A 25,878-nucleotide genomic window follows, 5' to 3' on the forward strand; every position below is an offset into this window, starting at 1 on the left:
CGCTATAAATTACTTTTCAAATAAAAGTAATAATCTTTATATATATTCTTTCCTCAGAAGAAAAAACTTACGTTTGTAATAACAGCGATAAAAAATTAAATATGATAATTACAATAATATTTTATTTATAATTAATAAAACAAGTCGATAACTTGATGATGAGTGTATATTTAATATAATATTCAAACATTCGAATGATCTGAGCTATAAACGAGCTTATTCAAATAAACACTTATTATGATTTCATTTAAAACTGAATTTATAAAGACATTAAACGGACTAGTATAATAAATATCGCCATCATAAACGTCTTGATCGCTACGAAACATCCATACGTTAGATGCTGAATGAGATACATAACAATTTAAAATAGTCGGCGTGCCCTACAACAAGAATCTCTGTGTTAACAGTCACGCAATGTTGTTACACGAAAGTGTTGTCTTCACTGAGATGGGGTAGATAGCACCTAGGTTTGCTTAATTGGCTATAAATGCTGATAGAATTTAATGTATTTCCATTTAATTTTCGAATGACATTTTTGTTAAATTAATTAATTTAATTATAATATGTCAATCAATAACTCGGAATCGAATATATTTAAGTTCGTGTGTTTATATGATGAATTTATACTGATAATAATTAATTTGTGATTTTACGGCGAACAAAAGTACAATGATAATAAAACATTGAATGATAACTTAGTTATGTAACCAGTCGCCAATCCGCAAAAGAGCGAATCTTTTCTCTGCACAGAGAGGAGGTCAATTAAAATTAGTGAGACATATTCAAACTATAACAGTAATTACTATTAAATTTGTAAAATCGCTCAATATAAATGTGATTGAACATGCGACATAAGCTTTTACACAATTTAATTGACAATAATAAACTGGACGAGTGATTCACTGGGTTTCTTGACGACGAAAAACATAAGACCTTGAAAAACAAGAATTGGGTATTTGTATCAATAAATCTGAATAAAAAAATCGTTTTTACATTTGAATTATTTGATATATTTTCAACATGTGTTTTTTTTAGAAGGTCTATTGTTAGTTTTGTGTGTAGTTTCAAAAACATCAAGTAATAAACAACCGTCCTATTTAAATTTAATATGATAAGTTTTAAACAATAATTATGTGTATTATAAAACATATATTTGGTCAGTACAGTTAATATTCGCATTGAAAGCACTTATTACAGATAAGTGAATTTAGAGAAAAAATAATTGGAAAATAAAATTATCATAATTAAAGTGTTATTGATTTTAATTGAAATTCGAATTAATTTGAATATCATAATAACACCAAAAAAAGCATGATATAAAAATAATGAATTCTTGTTCAATCAAGACTGTGATTCATTACTGTACAGTTTCGAATTACGAATTTAAAATTGACATTGTTTTGATTATGAAATTATACTAAAATATAGCCGTAGAACATTTTAAATGTCATAAAATTATTTTTAACTTAAAATAATTAAGCAAGATAATTAATAAAAATAATAACTTATGCAATACAATAAACAATAATGAATAAGCTGCCAATATTAACTTGGCTACGTCGTATTATTTAGTTTCATTCGCATCACCGAAAAGGTTAAATCTCGATGTTTTCCTTCACAATCGAGTATGGGATGATTTATAACTATCTCTATATAATTTTTATCTCAAACATGAAAACTTAGAAATGCAAGATGTTTGAATGGATATGAAGCCATGAGAATCTCGTATTCTATACATTGAGCAATCTCACCTGACAAACGAATGTTGTTGGGTCGTAAAGTCTTTATGGCTTATAGACCCACAAACCATTTTACAAAGCCGTACTACTAACCCTAATTGTTTTAATGAGATTATAGCTGTAATTACTTGTTTTATGATCGTTTCTAAGATAACTGTCACTCTGTCAGATTCTAGTATTATTTTAGTTTATGAGCTAGTTTTACCAGTTCTGACGCGATACAATTTTAATTACTCGTTTTATAGCTTGGCTACATGTGAGATAAAATAACAAAATGCCTTTTTAACCAGATATAACGATATGCTAATTTATATAATCAGTACGCGTGGCAATTAAATTTAGACGTAAAAACTAAATCTAGGTATTTGAAAATAAAAATTTAATTTATTATTTTAAAATTGCTTTCTGAATTTGGTATCGTATTTTAGTTAAATTAGAATCGATTTGAATAAAAAAGTCAATAAACTTAAATTAAAAGTTATGTTCATGTCCAGATATAAGTTGATTTCTAAATAAATTAATAATGTTTATTCGAAACGTCGTAAGCGACATGGACCAATAAAAACGCGGGGTTTGTCGCGTGCTATTTTTTCAATTGCAATTTTCCACTGTTTTCATATTTCCGCCGGGCGTGCAATATCACTTTCGTGTTTTTGCATCGCTCACTGCCACGCGTATATTCAAAATGCCTGATTCCACCACCAGTATTTTAATTACTCGTTTTGAGAATGATTTATTACACACTCAGACGCAAATGGCACTAGCAGTGTGTTGGTGATATCAATGTTTTCGTAGTTCAAATAAAGTGTATTGCGCATAAAAAAACGTTTAATTTTTACATTTTATAAAAACAACATTTATTTTTTTATTTGAAATTAACATTTTTATGTAAATTTATATAATAACTTTTGTGGTTTGAAATTATACTATAGATAAGTGTAAAAAAGGAAGTGGACCTCGGATGAGAATTTAAAAGTCACGAACGGGGTCAGGGCCCGAGACTTGTCAACGCTTGCTTCACAACATGCTCAGAATCCGTTATCTATAAAAAAATATTATTTCAAAATACCTTCTTACTGAGCATAATTTATGATTTCTAAAATAACGACTTGTTAGGCAACTTTTAAATTTATTTATAGTGTTTATTGATTTTAATCGATAAGTTTATGATTCAATTTATTGATATGAAATGTTTAATATATTAGCAATAATTTAGATGTCTATCATTTATTGATATCATTATTAAATATCGAAACCCTTTTGCCATTTAAAATTTATACAAATTACTAATTAGTACTTACATACTTTATTTATAAATAAATAAATTTGCTATGATTTTGCAATGCAATTTTCAATAGCTTTTCAATGAATACAGGCGGTTGGTTCTGCTTGTTAAAATCACAATAAGACTCGCTTTCACTTGCCACCCTGGCGACAATAACGTCAAACACAACAACAGTATCTTCAGCGCGTTCAGATTATATCCGACAAAAACTTGCGCAAGCTCATTCAAGTCATGGTTCGTCATTGTTACCTTTAAGGGACCTTTCGCGATGTCTTACACCGTTAGCCCCAAGCGTCTTTTACTTAAAAACTAGGCTAGTTTCATTTCCTTTGTATTTTTCTTAACAAAGAACGAATTATGATTTAGTGGCTTATTGTTCTTTACGTAAAATGCACGTTCCATTTATTGATGTTTTAGTTCAAAAAGATATAATAAATTTCGGTAAGTACTCATTTTTGTTTTAACACAAAATAACTGTTTTTTTTTTTTAAATTGAAACTGTTTCGTAAAAAAGTTTTTTTTATGTAATGTTTTACATGGAATAAAGTGATTTAACCTTAAAATAATTGTGGCATGATATATTTGAATATCACTCTGATAATAGTGTTCTATGGTTAAATGGTACATATACCTCATTAAAAACATAATATTACTGGAACTTAACTATCATAATATTTTTGACTGTTGCCTAGTTATTACATATATTACGTTGATAATCAACCTGCAGCATAATGAAAGTTGAGACAAAAAATAAACAACGCGATATAAAGAAAGAGAAAGATGAATTAAAATGATTCCAAGACATTAAATCTTTTCTATTCTTGTTAATCTTGACAAAAGATAAAACGAAGTGCACTTTTTTTCACTCGTATCGAACATTCCCATGGGCTTAAGACCATCTCTAATGTAACATTAAGCTGCAAATTAGGTAATGTGTATGTGGGAAAATGTTCACACATCGAAAGCAAAAGGTCGAACATCGTTCCTAATTTGATGTTCACAGACTAAGATGCGTTATTTATTGCCACAAAAAAAGGAAATTTGCTTCCGTTTATCTGTATATAATTATGTTTATATGCGCTTTATGTTAATAAGGCATTGATTTGATTATCAGGTGTATTCTGTTGAAAGCATCGATAGAACGCATTTGCCAGCTCAAATGAAAACAAAAGATTTATCTTGATTTCGGCGCGAACATAGCACTGCATTCATCGGTTCTTAGGCGCTGCAACATTTCATTGCTATATTCAAAACAATCGCGAAGCGTTCGATTTACGATCGGCATTCGTTCGTTCTAAATTTACATTGTTAGGGGCGGGACAAACAATTTGTGGATTGCAAGCAGCGAAGTCTTGTCGCCCGGCACTCAAATAGTGATTTAGGAGACTACTATAACACCGAAATGATGAGCTCATTGTCGACTCTCGACAGCAATCATCACTCGACAGTCTAGACGGAAAAATATATATCTCGCTTGTTTATCTTTTTAATATTGTAACCGGTCGTGGTGCATTTATTTACTTTTTCATATTAAAGATAAAGCTAAATGTGAATTTGTGTGTAAGAAGGTAAGTCGATTATAAGTGTTGTTCAATTGTATATTCTCACATGTCTCTTATCAGGAACTTACCTAAAATGATTCCAGTAATCTCTAAACGGTATGAAGAGTGGCTATATTGTTTCGGCGACTTAAACTACAATCACAATGAATTCATACAAAACTGACCCTGTATTTATTAAAAGGTAATCTATAGACGCTACAGCGCTGCTATATTACAATATTTTGTACTTTAAAAAATACTAATCTCATCTCTCTACCGAGGATATTATACAATTTTGTACTAGAAAATGAAAAACTTGTGTAGAACTATCACCGGTGGCGAGATTCACTCGTCCGTCTATATAGTGGTCCAGGTAGGAGGAGGATTTGTCGAACTTATTCAGTTTCGTGCGGTGTCGCGCGCGAGCTCAGAGCGCGAGCGTGGCGTGTCTCGCGGCGGTTCGAGCGCGTGACGGCATCGCGACGGCGGCGGCGGTGGCGCGCGACTGCGGCGTGTTCGCGAGCGGCGGCGAGCGCGGGCGACTGCTGGGCGGGCGGCGCGTCGGCCGCGCGCGGCGCACTGCCGGCCGCCGCCGCGACGCCGCCCCGCCACCCCCGCACTCTCTACTACAGTACACCCTAACGACGCCTGATTAAAAATTCTTACTAAACTTTCTTGCCGGGATAGCATCTTCTCACGCCTCTAAACGCTCTCTTTGAGGACGGCCTCTCTGTTGGGCGAAACTTTCTCCATACCTATTGTTTTGAGCTAGTTTGAGTTTGGACTACTTGGCTTTTTTACGCTTTTCGTATAAATGTGAAATGTAGATTATTCCTGAATAAAAGCAAACTTGATAAACTTTTCCTGTGCAAACTTTTGGTTTTCTATTTGCGATATGAATTAATTTTCTCAATGGTTATTAAAATATCGTACACCAAGTGGAACTCGAAATCTAGAGCGGTGGGTTTGGTGTGAAATTGGCTGATGTATCAGCTTATAATATTTGACAATATGTACTAGTAGCTTAATTAGAAAATGAACAAACGTTTATCATTGAATTAGAATCTAAACAATACATTACGATTTAACAATAAATGAGTTACACTAGTAGCTAAGTGTAATTTTGCTCCTAGAGAAAACTACGTAAGTGTTAGATGCGTATATAGCGGATTGCCCCCACGACCTAAGTGGCGGTCGGATTACAAGCGACTCCTATGTATAGGGAGGACAATGCGTAACATATTTTTCATGTTCAATTGTTTTGTTTGTCTAAATATACAAAATAGATGTAAGAAATTAGTAATGTGAAATAATGATTATTTAAAATAGTAAATATATATATAACAAATTATATATTTGTGATTAATAAATAATCGGAAATAGATTTATTTCCAGAGCTGGTGTACATTAGACCAGCATAGGTATTTTTTTTTACTTTTTAAAATATTAAGTCAACAACTTATTTGTAAACAAATCTAATAAATGTTTATTTACTTTATCTTACAGATAAAATTAAAGCAAATTAAAAAACTAAGAGCAGAAAAAAATGTCAATCAGCATTCAATACCTATAGATACCGCCCCAGCGGGCTCAAAGGACCCCTCTAATCGCCCCCTCCACGGGAAAGCGTGACGGCCCACAAATATAATTTAGGTAAAACTTTCTCCCTTTATATATGTCTACTGTTTTTCACTGCATTGAATATGATTACGTTTTGTAAACATATTTTGAACACGCAATATGTCAATTAGTGAAAAGAAAAAAATATATTATATACCTTCTCGTTTAAAAATGGGGCTTGTGATATTGAATATCGAACATCAAATTTCATGATTATACTAAAAACTTGAATGATAAATTTGTAGGTGGAATTTATTTATTTTTAGAGTCGCAAATTAAAGAATATTTTAGTGGCTAAACACCTATCGCGTTAAAAGGAATACCGGATCGGAAACATGATGTTTTTTTAACTTCCACAAGTAAATAAACAATGTTCTTGTTACAATAAATACAGCCGCATTTTGATCAAAAGGTAAGATCAAGTTACTTTTTGTGGATAGTGTTTTGAATCTGTATATGTTTTTTTTAAATTAATAACTATCGAATTAAAACAATTGACATGTTAATCAATGTTGATTCAATTATCATAATCTTGATTAAATCTCACCATAATAAATGAAATGGCTCAATTGTATCAAACGTATAAAGATTGTAAGTAAATCAAACAGGCATCCAAACTGGAGCTATCTAAATACCATTAACGGAATACCATTGGCATAGAGTTCGGGACGAAAAACTCGCTTGTTGTTACGCTCAAAATCGCGACACACTTTTTAATTTATTTCGTCCACAAAAAGCGTTCTGCTGTTTTATTTTCATTTCAACGGCGACTTGCTCTGTAGCGGGATCTCTATTTTTATTTATTCCCTGCAATTTTTTTTCTCATTTCAATTTCGTCCCGATCGACGCGGCCCAAGCGGAACCGAGACGAGTCTCATTTTAAATTGAATCAGTTGGGTTGAATTTTTCTTTATTGTTCCTATGTAACAATTCTAATTGGTGATATTTGCATATCGCTATTGTTCTTTATTAAATCTCTTATATAGCGGTAGTTTTTGAAATTATTAATTAATGTATTATATTTTAAGACCCGATTTCTCTTATTTAAATAGTTTTTACTTATTCGAAAGTGCAATGTTTGTTCGAAGTAAGTGTAATTATCCAGTTTTTTTTTAGTTTAATTTTATTATACCTAGTGCTTAATTGCTTGAATCTAGATTCTAAATAAAAAAAAAAACAATTGAAAAAGTAAATAAATATATATTCTAATCTTATATTTTAATTTAGCATTAATTCAAAAGAAAATCAAAATTATTTTTTAATTGTACACAACCCGCTTAAAATTTACATTTTACAAAACTAAATGACAATTCTATCAACACTAACTTATAGTCTTCTAAGTTATTCAATTGCGTATAATATTTTCTATAACTTACATTTGATTAATATAAGTGGTATTTATTATTACTTAGCATTTAATTCAAATATATTCATTTTATCTGCGTATCCATTGCGATGTCGCGAAAACAGTCATTGATATTGACTGGGGCGATACCGCGCTAATGAATATGTATGCCGGCAGGTGCACATACATGATTAAGTGTGTGCCACCAACGATTTTCGTTGCGAACATTGATATAGCTCATCAATGTACGTGTCGATTTGTTTATTGATAACGCTCACTTTAGTATATCGTAACAAAAAAATCTCAAATTTTAAAATTACGTATAAGAAGATCAGCATCTCTTGATCGAATTTCCTTTCCTTTTCAAACGTTATTTATTTTCAAATCGAACTTGAAGCTATGCACTGTCGAACGTAATATCGTTCAAATGTATTTACTTAATAAATGATTAGTGTGAATCACTGCATATTCTCTATGTAAGTGAGAGGCGTTTCTAAGAACACGTGCATTAATAAACATTGGGAAACTCATAAAATTCCTTTTATCATTTTCTGTCAATGTAATATTGACGATAATGTTTCATTCACATATTTCTTTTTGTTTTCACCGCATAGTTGACGATTGAACCAACTTGCAAATAGCTCCGATCTTGAATCAGAGCATAAGAGCCAATAAATCTAATGGATCATTCCCCTGTCGTCGGTACAATCGGCTCTTACAATTAATTACAGAACTTGTCTAACGCTTCACAGACGAAACGGTACCTACGTAACAGTAAAATAACCATTTATATGAAAACTTTGCATTGCATATATCATATATTTTTTTATTTCTATAATCGGCATTAAACAATTAATTTATTCGTAATTTAAAAAATATTTCGTAAATATATATATAACCTCTTTCGTGTTGACATTTTTATGATAATAATAAAATCATATTTTTAGTAAGCTACTGTTGGTATGTAACGGACATTGTATCTGTACCACGCGGTGGCGATCGGCTATATTTTACACTCCGGAATTCCTTTTCATCCAGTGACGTCAGGCGTAAGCCACAGATAAAATAAATTCAACATAGTCAATAAAAATATTAATCATGCACAAAAGCCCCCATTCACGAAACTCACATAATCGTATTATGTATATGAAAAAAAAAAAAAACCAAAAATACGATTGCGATCCGTTGAAACGTCATTGGAATAAATTATAACGCATTTGCTTTTTTTTTTAAATTACGATTTATACAAAGAGTTGCAAAGAAATTATTAATTAAACGTTATCGGAGGTTGTAAATGTCGGTAATTACATCGGTCAGTTTTGTACGCCGTCAACAATATTTAACAACGAGATAAGTGTAACTGAATATAACTGGTTTACGAAACTTTAAGTTATCTAAATTTTAACTGCTCTTTTATTTGTCATTTTAAGGCGCCATAATATTAATTAGTCAGAGTTTTCGAAATGTTTGAACTGTAAATAAAAAAACTCTGTTTGCATATACATAGGATTTTATAATAAATGTAAAATGTTTCACTAAAAATAATAGCAAGATTTTGTAATGAAATTCAATGAAATTAAAATAGAAATGTTATGATGAATTAATTTTATTTAATTTTTCATATTTACGTATTTAATATGATAATGAAATAAGTAAAAACGTAAAACGAATCAAATTGTCCGGAATTTAGCACTCACGATAATTACGTCAAAAAGATCGGTGGCTGACATTTATTGGAGCGATAAAATGCGCAAAATCCCAGATAAATTTGAGAGATCAGTAAATTTTTCTCTCAAATTAATTTCGTAGCGTTGATTTCACCATTTAAACTGGTTTAACTGATTTGTATTTCCTTTGGCATTCAATTTGATATCATTCCCACGGTATGCTACTATCAAAAGTTTTAGATTCAAGTAGACCTTTGAATGCTAAGGAAGATTTTAGACTTATAATGTGAAATATCTAGAACAAAGCAACAAGTCGAAGCTCATTTCGAATGCCGATCATTTCATAAGAAATAATTTTATTCAGTTCAATAGAGCTGGACGCGATTTTAACTGCTTATGGCGCCGATTAATACCTTATTTATTTCAATAAAAAAATTGTCGACACAAAAAACGTACATTCAAGTATTTCAATTTGTTTTATTAAAAAAAAAAAAAATTAAAACATTACCAAAAAGATTTAATCTTATTTCACGTGACAGACTTATGTATTAGGCGACATGTATTCAGCTTATTTTTGATTTTTCGTTTGGGATTGCTTAAATAGACTGTGATTTATTAACGGACGAAGTGCTATTTCCGTCGGACGAGTTCGAAGAGATTTATACGAATTTGTAACACGACCCAGGACAGAAGTCGAAGGAAATTTTAATTGGATTATTAACTTATTCTAGGCCATTGTCGACTCTGATTAACACGTCTATTTCATTTCTACATATTTAATTAATTATGTCATATTTTACTATTTATTTATTTTATAATCAGCTATATATTTATTTTTATTAGTAACATTTGGCATCTGTTCAAATATTTTATGATTGTCATTATATTCTCTAACGTAAACAAAAAGAGCGCCTTATAATTTAATATGTAAGAAAAATATAATCTAAAAATCTTAGTTTATGTTGTCTTTCAATAACAAATTTAGAAAGTTTATTTAATTTGGTTCCAATTAGGTAATAACGATCTTATTCCTACTCAGTATATGCGAATGAGAATCGTAGTGTTATAATTTGGAATATTAATTTTATTAATTACTTTATATTTCGAATCAATAATTATTTATGTCTACTGAAATCGGACGTTTTTGTTAATGAACTTATGATACAACTTAAGATTTTATTATCTGTGGGAATAAAAATGGCAGATATGGCACGATTTAAAAAAAAATGTTATTGAGAAAAATAAAATGGCGGTTTTTCTATTTGATCACAAAGATAAACATAAATAATGAAATAACGATTCAGTCTGACTTATTAATAAATAATTAAAGTAATTTAAACTATAGAAAGGAGTTTTCTTACATTAGTTACAATATACTTTGTATCAACATTTGTTTTCCAACTAAAACAATTAGTTCAGTCAAGTGCTAGAGAAGCGAGCCCATTTCTTTTCTGTTAGTTTTCGCTCCCTTGCACTTCTTCCGGCCCGAAAGGAAAAAAGATTTACGTCGGACGCGTCTGGACCTTGTCGGTAAATTTCTATGAAAACCCTTATAGAAATATACCTACATTTATTTACAAATTTTCCTTATTTAAAAATACCACGAATAATAGTAGTCAAACATTACGCCGATCCGTTTCATTTGACACGTTACATTAAGTTAGTATGTACGTTAATATATGTCATGTATCGGATGTTATATCTAAATGTGTATACGACAATGTCAAAAGATCGCTTAAGACAAAATAAATTTGGAAGTCGTATAAAGCTTTCGACACTACCCGACATTCACCGAATCCAACTCACAGCGTAAATCAAAAAGTTTAGAAAAAAAAGATATTCCGAAAAAATAAGAACTCACGTGAAAGTTCAAAAATATCAGCCGTGAATATAATTACGGGAGAGGACACCCGCTGGTTTCCGGCCTTATAGGTTCACTACTATTGTACGTATCCAATTCGAACTCGATAATTATTTGCAATCGAATTATCGACAAAAACGCTTGTAGATATTAGTATTAATGTATTCTGTCGACGTAAATCTGATTAGAATGGAAAAACGGCCTAAGTTACGCGTTGTTGTTTAACAAAATGTTAGTTTAGCATAATTATAACGATTGATTTTAAATGTTTAAGAAAATTAATTCATAATAATTAATCTATCAGAATTATAAACCACTCCTTCAATCTTCCAACATCAATGCGCCGTCATTTAAGTGATCTAAAATGTTATTTCCTTGAGGCTGTTACGCTGGCCCACTAACAGTATTGTTATTCGGTGGAAAGATCAGAATTAAAAAATAATAATATCTATACCTTTGTATAGTCAAATATATATTAACCTATTAACAAACTCTTTCATTTATAATATGTATGTATTTTTGTTGGATTATCAATTTTATTCAAAAGAACAATAGTAGGGGCTAAAAAAATTCTTACGTAGTTATAAATAAAAGATCACTCGAAAGTCCTACCTGGCGGGTGACTTTTTGAATCGCAAATATCAAGTAGTAGCGCCTATGATAAAGAGATGAATTTAGTATAAAAAGTTTTATGAATTTATCAATATATAGCGAACACAACCTTATAAGTTTACTGCGCTATCGAATAATGTGTATGTAAATATATTCTTATTCTTTGACATTAATAATAATTTCGCGATAATCTGTGACAATTGTGACGATTAATTCTTTCTCCTTGATACTCTGTGGCATATAAATTTAATTGGATAAATAATGTACCTACAGCGTGTTCTATAAGAAAGAAATATTTATATAATAAATAGCTGCTTTCTTTCAATTAATGTGTATTGATTACCATATTCCAAACATTTGTGCTAACATGGCTATGTTATATTTAACGTTATGCACGACGTCGCAGTAAAATAGCGTGACGGATCAAGCTCCAAGAACTTCTTCTTAATAAAATAGGAGGCCTTCACCTTTTAAATTTTGAATGTGACGTGCGCGCTTAGTGAGTCGATTTTAAAAATAATTTATCAATGAATTGAAACTCACTTTACTTTTTAAATTTAGAAACCTATTCGTTGAAAGTATTTTATTATTGTAATCTAAAGATGTGTTGATAAAGTTTTATTATCATGGAAACTGTTGTTTTTCATTAATAAAAAAACTAAATTATGATATAATATAATTACAAGGTCTTACCTCACGAGCGAGTTAAAACAATAGTTTTGGTAGAATTTTACGATAGCTAATTAAAATGATAATTATCTTGAGTAGGAAGCGAACCCAAGACCGGCTACGTAGGCGCAAACTCAGCGGTCATAAATTTTTACGCCCGCACAGGTTTACGAAACCGGGTATTTTTTAGAACATTTTTAACAGTTCATTGACCAAGTATAAGTTTAATAATAGTGCGCTTTCTATTAAAATATATATAATATTATTTATGTTCATACTATTTGATAATTTATTTAGACTGTAAGAATTTGACATCATGCTTGTGATGAAATAAAAAAAAATGACAATTTGTGTTTGAGTGAGGAAATGATTAAGTAAAATGTTATAACAGCCTGTAACCACGTCTTATACTTACTAGTGTGCATTAGCAATTAAAATGACTAATTGCAATGCGTAAATAGTTAGATTTTTATCTCGCATAAGACATCGGACAATACAGTTACTTCATGAAGCATCGGTGATCATAAACTCTGGCCACTAATTAATCTAGACAAGTTACAAAGGTCAGATGTAATCATTGTAAACAAACCTGCTTCAACGATAAACAGGTCTTAGTGACAGGAAAATACTGGGAGAGGTATTATACATAAATGTTATCAAAATCGAAAGTCCTACGAAAAATGGACGAGCCCCATTTAATGGGAAATTGGAAGCAATACTCAACATTGTCTTTATAGCTTATTTTTATTTATTTGTTAACATATTTAATTTTGTTTTTAATGTTTGGGTTTTTTTGTCTGGTGTGAAGCCGATATCGTCATTGTCAATTTTATAAACTGCATCTTTATTTAGCCTTAATGTGTACTATATATTAATCATATCTTTCTTTAATTTAAATTTAATAATAGTTTTGTTTATTATGTACCGTTGCCTTCCTAATAGATAAATCGATAAAAAATACATGGACGACGAAATATTTATTTAAGAATTTATACCCAAACAAACACTCGTTCATTAACATTCATATTTACAAAACAAGTAATAGAATTATATATTCCTCAACACACGTAAGATTGTTTATATTTAAACTTTCCCAAATCGATCTTATTGCAAAAACTTTCAAGTTGTATATTGCACGAAAGAGTCTTGATTCTATAATGGGCATAGCGGTTAACATTTTTTTTTATTGTAGGGCTTTGTGTTCCTCCTGGAAAAGTATTACTCTCCCATCAGCTATTCTAACGCCAATTGCCAATCACCTGCGCCCTACAACTAGATTTTTAAAACTAAATCTGGTTTCAACAGCCAATTTTAGGAAGCAAGTTAGTTCCAACACAAGACTCGCCGGGCATGCCAAGGAGGACATAATTACATATATATTTTTCTTCATAATGATACCAGACACCAGGGACATAGCAGCCTATTGTATGTAAAATTTTAAAATATGATGATGTTAGGGCAATGAATGAACTTATTCACTTTCACTATAAGAATTATGTAATTCGTTTTAAATATAATTAACAAATCGTTTTAAATTATGTCGATCAAATTATATCAATTTTTTACTTTTTAATTTTCAACTCATTTCGATAAATTGATTCTAATTTATTTTCCCAAATGCACGCTAATAGAAAGTAGTAAATCGTTCATCAAACCTGAATCGTGAGAAATGAATGTCAATAAAATATCTGTGATGTGACCTGCTTAGTTATTCCCAAACATAATAAAACAGTGGAAGCCAAACATCTTCATGTACCTTATTCTTGAATGCCGTTCGTACTAACTGGGATCGTGATGGGATACAAAATACTTTGATGAAAATGACAATGTTGTAAGGTTGAAAAGCCTTAAGTTGAAATTTGAAAGGTTGAAATTGATGTCGTGTTTTATATCTTTTATGGGCAGTTATTGGTTATTAAATATTTATGCCAGCATGAGGAACACTAAAACAAATTGTTAGCAATTTATCCTTAGCTGAACTAAATAGCAATTCGTATAAAAAATTACTCGAAGAGATACTCAAATTGACCAATCTTTTATTAACTACTTATTTTCATCTTCAGAACGTCCTTGATAGAGTATGCCAAGGATTAAAAACAAACAGTTCGGAGTATTTTTTTTAATTCCAGTCATTTTAAAAACATTTGCTAAAAGCTTCGCCAGTTTATAAAGAAAAAACCTATCTGTCCGAGGACGTTAAAAGCAATAGACTTTGGGTTCCTTGAGACTAAAGTTAAATATCCATTTAAATCTTCGACGCCGGAGCGCCTCAGGGGAATTCAGCGCTGCAGCTCAGGAAAGCGCTTTGCAGCAAAATTATTTTCTTATTAGGAAAGAAAACCAGTCTCATTTTGCAAGCAATGTCAAATCAAATTTTTAGTTTAATTGATGAATTTAGAGGAATATCATTTTTCTTGTAAACCACTTTCAATTAATGTGTTGTCATTTAAGGCTATTTTTGAAATAATTATTTATCAATTATTATATAATATTATTAATACAATATTATTATTAATATTAAAACCTTTGCTCGAGCATAAGAGCATAAAATAGTATGATTTTCTTTATTACATGTTTCACGTTACTTATTTATGATCAGTCTAATCATTAAGTAATCCTTTTGAAGTTTAACATATTTTTAAGAAATAGTATGTCATAGTACTAATTGTTTACCCCATAGTTCTAACAATTAAACGCCAAGTTAACAAAGGAACTAACTTCTAACAACTATATTCTTCATACTAACACCTACCGTTTAAGAAAGCGCATCAAGCGACAAAGCGATACTTTCCCACCTACATAGCTCCGTCGACGACGGCACTAAATCAATACGAGCCATCACGCCCCCTCCCCCACCCTTCGAGCCGCTTTCCCGCCGAAAGCCACCACCCTTGAAAACCTCGTGAGCTGAGCTCCTACTTCTGTTCGGCTTTTGTGGAGGTGTAGCGCGAGCGAAACGTCTTGGGATTTGTTGACAATTGACAGTTCGGTTGCGTTACAGATGCTGCCGTAGATACGTCGATGTAGCAATAATTAAATTTTTTATCCACATCTTTTGTTTTTCGTTATTTAATGTAAAATAAGTATATTTCTATGGTCATTAAACTTATTGGCATATAATACATAAATACAGTAATAATTCTTTGATGAAAAAAACTTCCTAAATATGAATAATATTCGATCAGTGTTTATATTAACTTTCTGATTAATTTAAATACTAGCTTAAAACACAAACAAACCCGAATAGTTCTTAAATTGATGTTAATTTTTCCATTGTAAATAATTTTAATGTCAAGGTGATTATAAAGTTTATGCAAATTATAAAATTAATTATTATATCGAAGGAGATTTATTGAATGAAAAATGATTAATTAAAATTTAATAAAAAGCATTAAGGTTAAGCAGTCAAACTATAATTACACGTAATGTTTCTACTGAACGACTGTATAAATCAAACATGCGAGCTATTGTTCGATTCGCGTTAGATTGATAATGTTGTACTGAAGTGAGAACGAGATAGGTAATCATTCATTGCTTTCTATTCATAAGTAATTTTATGCGTGAAAACGACAGATTAAATTGCACAAACAAATTCCTTCAAAATTTAATTATTTATGTTGTCATGAATTTTCCTTACGTAGTATGCATAGTTAAAAACTTTAAAATACTATTAAATTGAAAAGCATATTCATTCCTTATTGTAAATAAAGCTGCAGCCCTTAAACTCAACTTCCTATAAAATTCATAAATTACCTTATATTGTCCGTCTTGTCTTATGCACTTTAAAATTAGGAAATTAGTCTAAAATCGTAACTTTAAAATTTAGTCACCATTCAGCTACCGTACCTGAAATAAAAAGATATTTTAAGTAAAGAGGTTTTAAGTAAAAATTAAAATCTAGTTTATACACATCTAATATAATACCCATTCAAAATCGATACCGAATCGATATTTAAAAATGTAACGGTCTCTTTTGGATCCACGGGACAGGCGGTAATGAAATAAGCGTAGGACAAATATAATAAATCTCGCGGAGACGCGAGGGGGCGGTGGCAACTTCCTCATTCGATATTTGAATTTAATTTAGCGTTCTCGTTGTCCCTTTGTCAATTTTAATGTTTTTTTTAGATTTAGAATAAAATTTGTTATAAAGAACTTACTTCTATCAAACACTTCATACTTATTACCACTGACTTCTTACAGTAAACGCTTGCTTAAAATCGTTCAGCATTTTCTGGGGAATTATATACATTCTACCAAGAACGATGGAAGGCGGTCTCTGGGAGGTGATCGTGTTTCGCGTGTTTACATCCAGGATTATCGGCCGCTTTAACTCACGGTCTCAATTTAAGGTTGGCTGCACACTTGACTCCGTAATTTACGTTTTGATGTGTATTTTTTAATTATAAATATATAAATACTATTTTAAATTGATCATGTTGAATAAATGAATTGAAAAGCATGTTATGATTAAATTTTCATCTACAATTTTTTTAACTTTATATATCCAATTGACAATTTATTAAATCATGGAGATTATGTAAATATTTATTTCTATTTATATTTTATAACATGCTAACCTTACTGATTAGATGATAATTATAAAAAAAAAATCACTGACTGGCCGCATGCTGTTTAATTAATAATTTTGTAAAAATATTCATTTCAAGGAAATAAAGAAAGACATTATTGCTTAAAATAATATTTAACTAATGATTATTACGTATTTATATTACGTATATAAGTATATTATATACGTTTTACTGTACTGACTAATTTGCTTTATTTATTTTATTGCTTAACATAAGATTATGTAATAGGATATTAATATGTTTACAATAACATAAAAAAAAGTTTGTGTGTGTAAAGTTATTCTAAAACTAATGATTTTTTTATATATCATACATTAGGAAATTTAGTGATTTCTTCGAGGCATATTTATGGCAATACGGTAATATTAATCGTTAATAAAATTGTTTGATAAAGTCCCTGTCCCCTCTCGCTGAATTTTGTTCAAAACTTCTTTTTAGAACTGAGATTCATTTTTACTTTCCGAAGCAGTGGTAAATATTTGACAATAAATAAACAAGTTCATAATGTTTCTAATTTCAATAAAGTTAATGCCACTAAAGAAAAAATCCAAATAATAAAATAATCATTAGAAAAAAACAATCGAGTGTAGCCTCAACTTAAAGAGTTGGCCGCGATTATAATCAGATTCGGGCCACGCTATCGAAACCTATCTCACTAACTTTTGCTATGTATACAGCTTAACAAGGACTTTACTTTTAAAACTCTCGCCACGCCAGATAGTTCAAATCGTGACTTACACTAGCTGAGGTATGTTATAATTACGTTAGATTACACCGAACGATTACCTACTTGAGCTACCTCGATAATAGCCGCTAAATGCGAGGCGTAAATCAAATATCTCTACACAAATTATAATCTATTCTTTTCCTCCTATTACAGTGATTTAATACCAAAAAAAGTTGAAAAAATTACTTGAAGAAACGCAATTAATTAACTTTATCTTATCACGATCGGCACTATTTAAATAGCGCCTATTTGAATGAGGCGGAATATTTAATTTTAAATACGTAAGAAATCTTTAGATCAAACATGGCTTACAAAGTTCACACGAGTGACGGGCGGGTAGGTGCGGCGAAATGGGACACGGCGGTGATGGGGTGACACACACTGTTATTATTAGTTTTTTGTCCCCCACTCTCCCCTCCTAGCGCTTCGGCCGCCATTACCCGCGTCAAGAACAGTTTTTGTCCATTTTTTGTAGCGATGAGACTTTTGTTTTTGCTACACGATCGACAGTGCAATTTTGATACACTTTCGTTACAATATTTTATGTTTATTAATACGAGTCATAACTTTTTTGATCAAATCACTTATATTTGTCTCTGCCCTCACATAAAATTAGCGAACAGATAAATTAGGATGCACATCACTTATTTGTGTTTCTCGGTACGATAAATGTCAAACAATACAAATATCACTCAGCGGCCTTAATATATTTCGTCTCGTGGTATGGCTATTAATTTACTCTCAGGTTATCGCTCTTTGTTACGTATTGCAAATGAGAATCGTTTTGTTTATCAACACCTCATTATTATTACGTAAACGTTACTATAATAAAGTAATAAATAGCACTTATAGTTTGTAATGACAGGGACGGCATTTGAATTTTAATAAGGCAATTACAACTGATAATTCGCGGTGCCGTTTCTCGGACCTCTACCCTGCGCGCGTAAATTTGCAACTAAACAAAATCCACCGGTTATTCGTAAGGTAGCCCGGAGTCCTTGAAAACTATTGTTTATAAACAAAAGTTGTTATGCAAGAGGCTATAAATGTTGAATCGTGTAAAGAATCGGGTTTTACGGCCGCATTATATGGACGGGGCGAGATAAAGCGATTGTTTTGGGTCGTAAATAAGACTGCAACAGGTACGGTGCCAACGGGACTCCACAATCACGTGGCATATCCACTTTCCCTTTCGGTTCATTATCTTCGCGAACTCTGTTGTACTTTATACAAAAAGTGAAATATAAAATTTGTATTTTTTTTTAAATTTAAAGTTTTAGGTGCATGTTTAAAAAAAGTTGAATAATATTTGGGCGTCGAATCCAATTCCCGAATCAATGTAATTATAGAGTTCCGTACCCCTCATAAATATTATATTCCTATAGCTATAGGGCGCGGCCGGATTCGCCCGTGGCTATTGTACGGAGCTACTCACCATAGCAATCGGTGACGTCACGCGAATAAAAGAATGCAGGAAACGTTAGCTACATCACATGTGGACTACAGAGAGAACCAACATATATGTATATCTACGCAGAGTTATTCATAATATATTGTATAAACAGCCGTATTTCGATAGTTATGGGTTTGTCAAAACAACCGACAATCAAGTTAAAAAAAAATTGTAAAATACGCCGAAATCGCTGAATGATTTTAAATAAAAATCTTCTTTATTACAGCAAGGTGTTGGTTTTTTTTTATTTTTTATATGTTAGTATTAATTTTAAAAGCCTGTATGTATTACTTTATATATATATATTAGCTTTCCATTTGATTGGGTATATTTAATTCAAGGATCTTAGAGCATTTCCCTCTTTCGTCTAATTTTAGACCACGCAAAGGTTGCATGTCGAACGACAGTTAAAAGTAATTCAGATTAAGGCAACTCCAACCTCCACGCTGTATAAAAATTGACCATGAAATTTCAACTCAACGTTGGCACAACGTTCTACAATTACAAAAGTTCGTTAAAGTTTTTATCGACATAACGAATTTATAATTCGTTTTGGTTATCTGTAATATCTACTTCTATTTCCAAATATCTGAAAAACTCTATTACAGTTTGGCTTCATTTGATATAAGGTGGGTGGACCATGGAAGGCCACCTTAACGAGTAAACACTTTTTATTCGTTAATTAACTGGATAAATGAAGGAATAAAATTTTTAAGTAATACTTTGTTTTATTGTGTACCATATAAATCACTTTTTTTAAGCTAGCTTTAATCACTTTTTATTTAAATCTAGTTTTATTAAGCTCTTCCAAATGGCCTTGCAAGGAACACGGCTCCAAACAAGGCCAATATTAGACATCAGTCGTTAAACTTACAAATAGAACTGTAACAATTGATATATCTGCTTTTACTAAAATTACATAATAAGCTCTTTCATCTAAGCGAAATATTAAACGCTCAATATGTTTTTATCATCTATAAAGAACGCAACGAACATTACTTGAACACCATCCTATAACTAAGAATATATTAATGGGAATTTAAAAATAGTAGTAATGAGTATTATATTGACATCAAATAACTTGCTAACGCGTTTTTTAATAAAATTTAAAACTTTTTTTATTTACCTAAAATGGCCTTCTTATGGGTCCGTTCTTTGTAAGGCCAAAATGTTCCTAAGAAGGCCAAATTAACAGTTATTATCAATTACTTTTTTAAGAAGTGAAATTCTTCAAATTGGTGTTTTACAATGGGCTTATTTATTTTTTGAGCTCTAGCTGGATTCATAAGCTGGAGTTTTCTTTTTGAAATAGATGGGTTTCGAGCCAAAAACATATTGAACCATTTGTATCCGGCCATTCTTGAGCATACATATTGAAAGTGTTTTTAATTTTAAACCTCTTTCAAAATAAAAAGGCTTGTTTCCTGATAAATTTAGGCGTAAGCGGTACACCCAGTTTTGCAAAACGTTTGATTCGCTGTGATAATATGACTTAAAAATTTTAATAAGCCTTATAAATAAAAATATTATAAATATAAAACATTGTTTTAACTGTAACGGTACGTATTTATAACTAAAAAGTAACTGTTCATACGTTATATGGTTTGTAGAAGTTCCTTGTAATGTACCCTAGAAAGGCCAACCGTCAAATTTTTGATTGGCCTTATGAGGAACCAACGACTTTCCTAAGAATACTACCAATATTTTAACTTATATCGAGGCAAAACTATTTTATTTTTCTGAAATACCATAAACATATCCTTATACGATAATTTACTTAACAAATATGAGATAATAATACGTTATTAAACTAAAAACCTTTGCTTTTCTGTACGCGCGGTTAACAAGTGTAACGTCGACGACAAAGTCTACCAAGCATGAGGTCGCACAGCCACAATAGCAGTGCATGCGCCTTGCCGCTGCATCGGTGGCCTTGATTTTGACGCATCTTAGTGTATAGCGAAGGAATATGTCTTTACATGTCAATAACTACGAATTTTCAATAGTTTGGCCTTCAAAGGATCGTGGCCTTCCATGGTCCACCCACCTTATTTTCTTTTAAATATTTATGTATCGAAATAAATGATAGAGAAATAGTCATGATGTGATGAGGTACAGATATTTTGGAAGTAAATAAACATGAAGTATCAAATTAAATAAATATTTTATCTTTTTTTTTTTAAAGTTCATGAGACTGTAAAAATTAATAAGTTAGTCACTTTTGAGAGCATTTTAAATTACATTAAACTCGCTTCAGTGTTATAATAATAAGAGTAGATAAACTTGGTATCTTTTTTGTAGAAAGGTTTTAAAGTTTTCGACTTCGCAAATACTCTTGGTCTCGGTATCTCACTCATCTGATATTCTACCACCAAACAGCAATTCTTCGTATTGTTAAGGGATATAAAGGTGATACGCGGGAAGGTGAATATTTCTAACAGCGTCAATGTGTTTGCTCATGACTATTTAGCATCAATGGAATCCGGCTGCATACTTATTTCATAAAAGAAAACACTGCATGAGATGTTTGATTTTATAATAAAATCATATAGACAGTTATGAACCCACTACTGATCCAACGCCTCCTCTTCGTTAAAGGAAATTGTTTGAAGTTTATTTTACTGTACTGTGTAGTGTGTCTACATATAACAGAACATGAATATTCCTTCACAATTTGTTTCTTAGACCCTGCGCAAGAGATGTATTGTAAACACTCACTGACTCACTTAAAAACACCATCCGGATGTTTTTTTTTTTATAAGTAAATGTCACCCGGCAATTCTTGAATTAATATATCGAAATAAATGATGGACAGCGACAACGCGTATATGCTTTACGAGATTATACAGAATATAAAATAACGTAGGATTCGTATTTGTTGAATTTATTTATATTTGTTGATACATTTAATTGTAACGAATTAATATATGTAGCGAAAGTAGAGTAGGGTTAAATGAAGTACAGTATAATTTAAGTTTAGTTATTACGTTAAATATCAATTAAAAATGACTCAAGATTTACACTATAAATAGATAAATAAGTATCTACTTAGTATAAAATAAAGTTGCTTCCTGCCTTCTGTATCTGCAACGGATTTTAATTCAGAATTCATAAATGAGAAGAATGATTAAAGAGAAATGTTTATATAAATCATACGCATATTATAGAAAATCCGATGGTTTCAACTTCACTAGCGGGAAAAAGCATAAAATTTTCTTTTCATATTACTTCTTTAATCTAAAAGTTGTAAATAGAACCTTATTGTATCCGTCTGAAGGGGTGGCAAGATCAATAATAAAATTCAACCGCAATTATTTTTTTAAGTGCATATCATATTAAATTCAATAAATAGGCTCTTGTTTGCTTTTACTTTTTTATGATGTTCAACAAAGATCTGCTTCGGAAGGCCTCCTTACTTCAATATTGCCTCTTTCCCCACGCACAACCAATCTCATCCTGCAACCTGGAGTTAATCATCGTCCCACGGCGTGACTAATCATTCCATTAACACTCTGATCGCTTTATATCATTGTTATCAATGGAATGAAATTAGATATAAAACCGCTATACTTTTACTTATTTCACCGCAAGTTTCTAAGACATATTATTAAAACGTGAAAGTTAAGTTATTACACATTTTTTCGGCGAAGGCATAAAACTATCATGTCAACAATTACAATAATATACGCGGATAGCGAACCGTATAACTCTTCCGTGCAAAATGTAGTTTAACGTATAATGGAACAAGACAGACTAATTATCAGCATTATCTTGCCCGCATATCACTATACAAAGCACCACCATTTAAAGGCGCTATATTGTTCAATAAACGAGCAAAAACAAAAGGAATCCAAGAGCTTAATCTATGATGAGGGAATTTATAAACATCTGCTTGTAGGAATCCGACATGTCGCATCTGTTGCCGTCGGTTCTTTTTTCAAAAATTTCGAATGCGCGTGAGTCGGTTCCAAGTCATAACGGCAGATGTTTCATTGCTATATATGCTATATTATGTGTTTACATTAACTCAAACTTTAATAAAAAAACTTAAAGTATAAAATTGAATGATAAATTTCGAATGGTAATTTTTTTATTCTAAATTGTTCCCGATACCTTTTTTTACGGCACGTATAGGATTATGACGTAAAATTTAAAATTGCCAAACTAGATAGAGCTGGTTTGTGGTAGCGATGTTTAAAGATAACAGTAAACGGGTCATTACGACCCTTCCCTAATTTCAAACGGTATCAAAGTGATGCGATGCATTTATCAAACGCTTTATATCGTAGGGTTTTAAAAGTTTTTACGCGTATTTTATTACTTCCTATATCTTAATAACTTTATTTGTAAATTCGGTCATCTGTCTCGCTGAGCTTTTAAAAGTGTATTTATAAAAGTATGTAAATTTGTAGTACGTGCGATAATAAATTGTAATATAATAAAGCGTTTTTAGGTAATTTTCAAATGGCCACGAGACATTCAAATTGACATCCTTATAAATCACTATATTTTGAAATAAATAATAATATACCAAATTACAATTTATAATGATCGTTTATAAAGCAATTATTTATTAGGTACTCGACTAGAATGGTACTTACATTAAGTAAGTGCTTATATTTATCGTCCACAACAAACGCCTGAAGCGAGAATTACAAGAAAAGTTTAAATCAATCGATTCAATGCGGCGTGTCGTTTGTGTCTTCGAAAGACTTATTTCTTTGACCCTCAAATTCAGTAATTTAAGTTTTCCCCTCCGGATAGCATTTCATTTACCTCTTCAACCGATACGCTGCGTGGGACGGACTAATCTGGCGCAGAGGAAACCATAGAGATGCAAATAATATAACATATTTGTATAAACAGGAAAAAATATTTTTTTTTAATTGGTCATTATGACATTATTAATCGAATCCAAATTGTTTAGAATAAACATTATCATGAGTATTTGAAACATACAACACACATATTTATAAAATTTTATAAAATGTTGAATCACAAATCAAGAAAATTAGATTTCTAATGCTTTGATATTACAAACTTATTCATACGTCGCGAATGAAACTTATGTTATGTATTTTGTAACAATTTTTATAATTTAAAATCTCATCAATATATTATTTTAATCATATACGAACTCACAGTAAAGTAAACGGGACATTAAATATGAAAGTAATGTAAACATCAATAGCGATGACAATATGAAAAAAATACTAATTTATCGAATTATAAATTTTAATAAAAACTTATTCTATTGTAGAGGTTTTAAAAATTAATTATTTATTATTTTTATAAATATTGATGTTTCAAAGTTTTTTCAAGGAAACGGAGGCTCAACAGAGCAGCAGTGCCGATAATTCCCTCCATTGATTCGTAACGCCTCCCGCGCCACGCTACAATGCTCGCGAGTGAGCCCCGACATTTGCTATTGTTGTCTATGCCCCGCTTTACTCTATGTACCTTTATTTATCACCCTCTATATGTATAACGTTTTGCGCAAATTGATTATAGAATTTCAACCAATGAAAACTTTTCAATAAATTTCCAATATTTTTTTTTAATAAAATAATTGGTTTATTTATATTTACAATAACATAACATAAATATAGTAGCAGTGTAAAAATAAAATAAACTAATAAATATTTAATGTATAACTATAATAAAAATCAATAAATGTAAGTATAGAAGGTTTAACATGACTCATAATTTAAAGAAAAATGGTGAACCATTTATTACGATTATGATATACCAAAGAGAATTGTTTTAATGGTATGTTCTTATTTAAATATTTAGTTAATATCAAAATAATTTATAAAATTTTGAAATTAAAAAAAAAAACTACATTAAATGTCGTAACTTTTTAGACAAAATCTTATCGCCAACTTTGAATAAATTTGCAATTAATATAATTTAAATTTTTTATCATTATAACATTCGAATACTTTTTTTATATTTTATTAAAATATAGAATAAAGTGATCAAATTAAGCTATGTAAACATTTATAACGTGGCAAATTTATTTTTCCGTATATGGCATTTCTAAATTAGTCGTTTCTGAGCTTACGATGTAAGAATTTAATCTCAAAGCTTATCGCTGTTGCTGCCTGTGTGGCCGGCTTTATATGGCGTGGTCTGGTATGTTTACATCATTGTGGAACCTAAATTGCCAAACAAAATACCTAAGGAAACTGTTAGTCATGCAATGTAATGATTATTACGAATATTGTGTTAACACGAAAACACTACTGAAAATGTTTTGCATACGTATTAGTTCTTCGATGGGATCGGAAACGTTTTCTCGCTGTGTTTTATTTTGTTGATGGTACTTTTTATATGTATAATATAATTACTTTTTATATAATATAAAATAATCATGAACTTTATTTATTATATTATTAACGATGTACAGTTTTTCTCTACTTTTTTATCAATCGAAATATTTCAACGTGTTAAATATTCGTCACTGAAACTCACTTATCGGTTGGATTAATATATACCTACATTAAAATAATGATATCGTTCGCAGTGGACCGGGTTCTTAGCTGTTGAAAATAAACAATTATTTCCTTGGGGCGTTCAATGGACACAGTGGTGAAGTAACCGTAGGGTGCCTAGATGTATGGGGTATAGGGAGGTATCTGAAAACAGCTTGGGTTTCTGCGCGATTGTAAATATTTTTGTAAAGAATAAATTTAGAATTTATATCATTAATCATTTCGCAGTCCATCGATATTAATATAGAGTTTAACAATATGAAAAAGGTG

General features: G+C 30.8%; 1 protein-coding gene across 3 annotated transcripts in view; it reads right to left on the reverse strand.

Moving 5' to 3' along the window:
* Nucleotides 1-25,878, reverse strand: part of LOC113392927 (homeotic protein antennapedia-like) — a 164,688-nt gene that overhangs the window by 62,531 nt on the left and 76,279 nt on the right. The window contains exon 1 of one of the 3 annotated variants that reach the window (XM_026629555.2): nt 4,658-5,089. The exons of the other annotated variants lie outside the window; for them this stretch is intronic. The gene's annotated coding sequence lies outside the window, so the exon portion shown is untranslated. Of the gene's footprint in view, nt 1-4,657; nt 5,090-25,878 lie in introns of those variants that run through there. 3 annotated transcript variants of the gene reach the window in all.

The sequence above is a fragment of the Vanessa tameamea genome, chromosome 12 (assembly GCF_037043105.1).
Source record: "Vanessa tameamea isolate UH-Manoa-2023 chromosome 12, ilVanTame1 primary haplotype, whole genome shotgun sequence".
In the NCBI taxonomy this organism is placed as follows: domain Eukaryota; kingdom Metazoa; phylum Arthropoda; class Insecta; order Lepidoptera; family Nymphalidae; genus Vanessa; species Vanessa tameamea.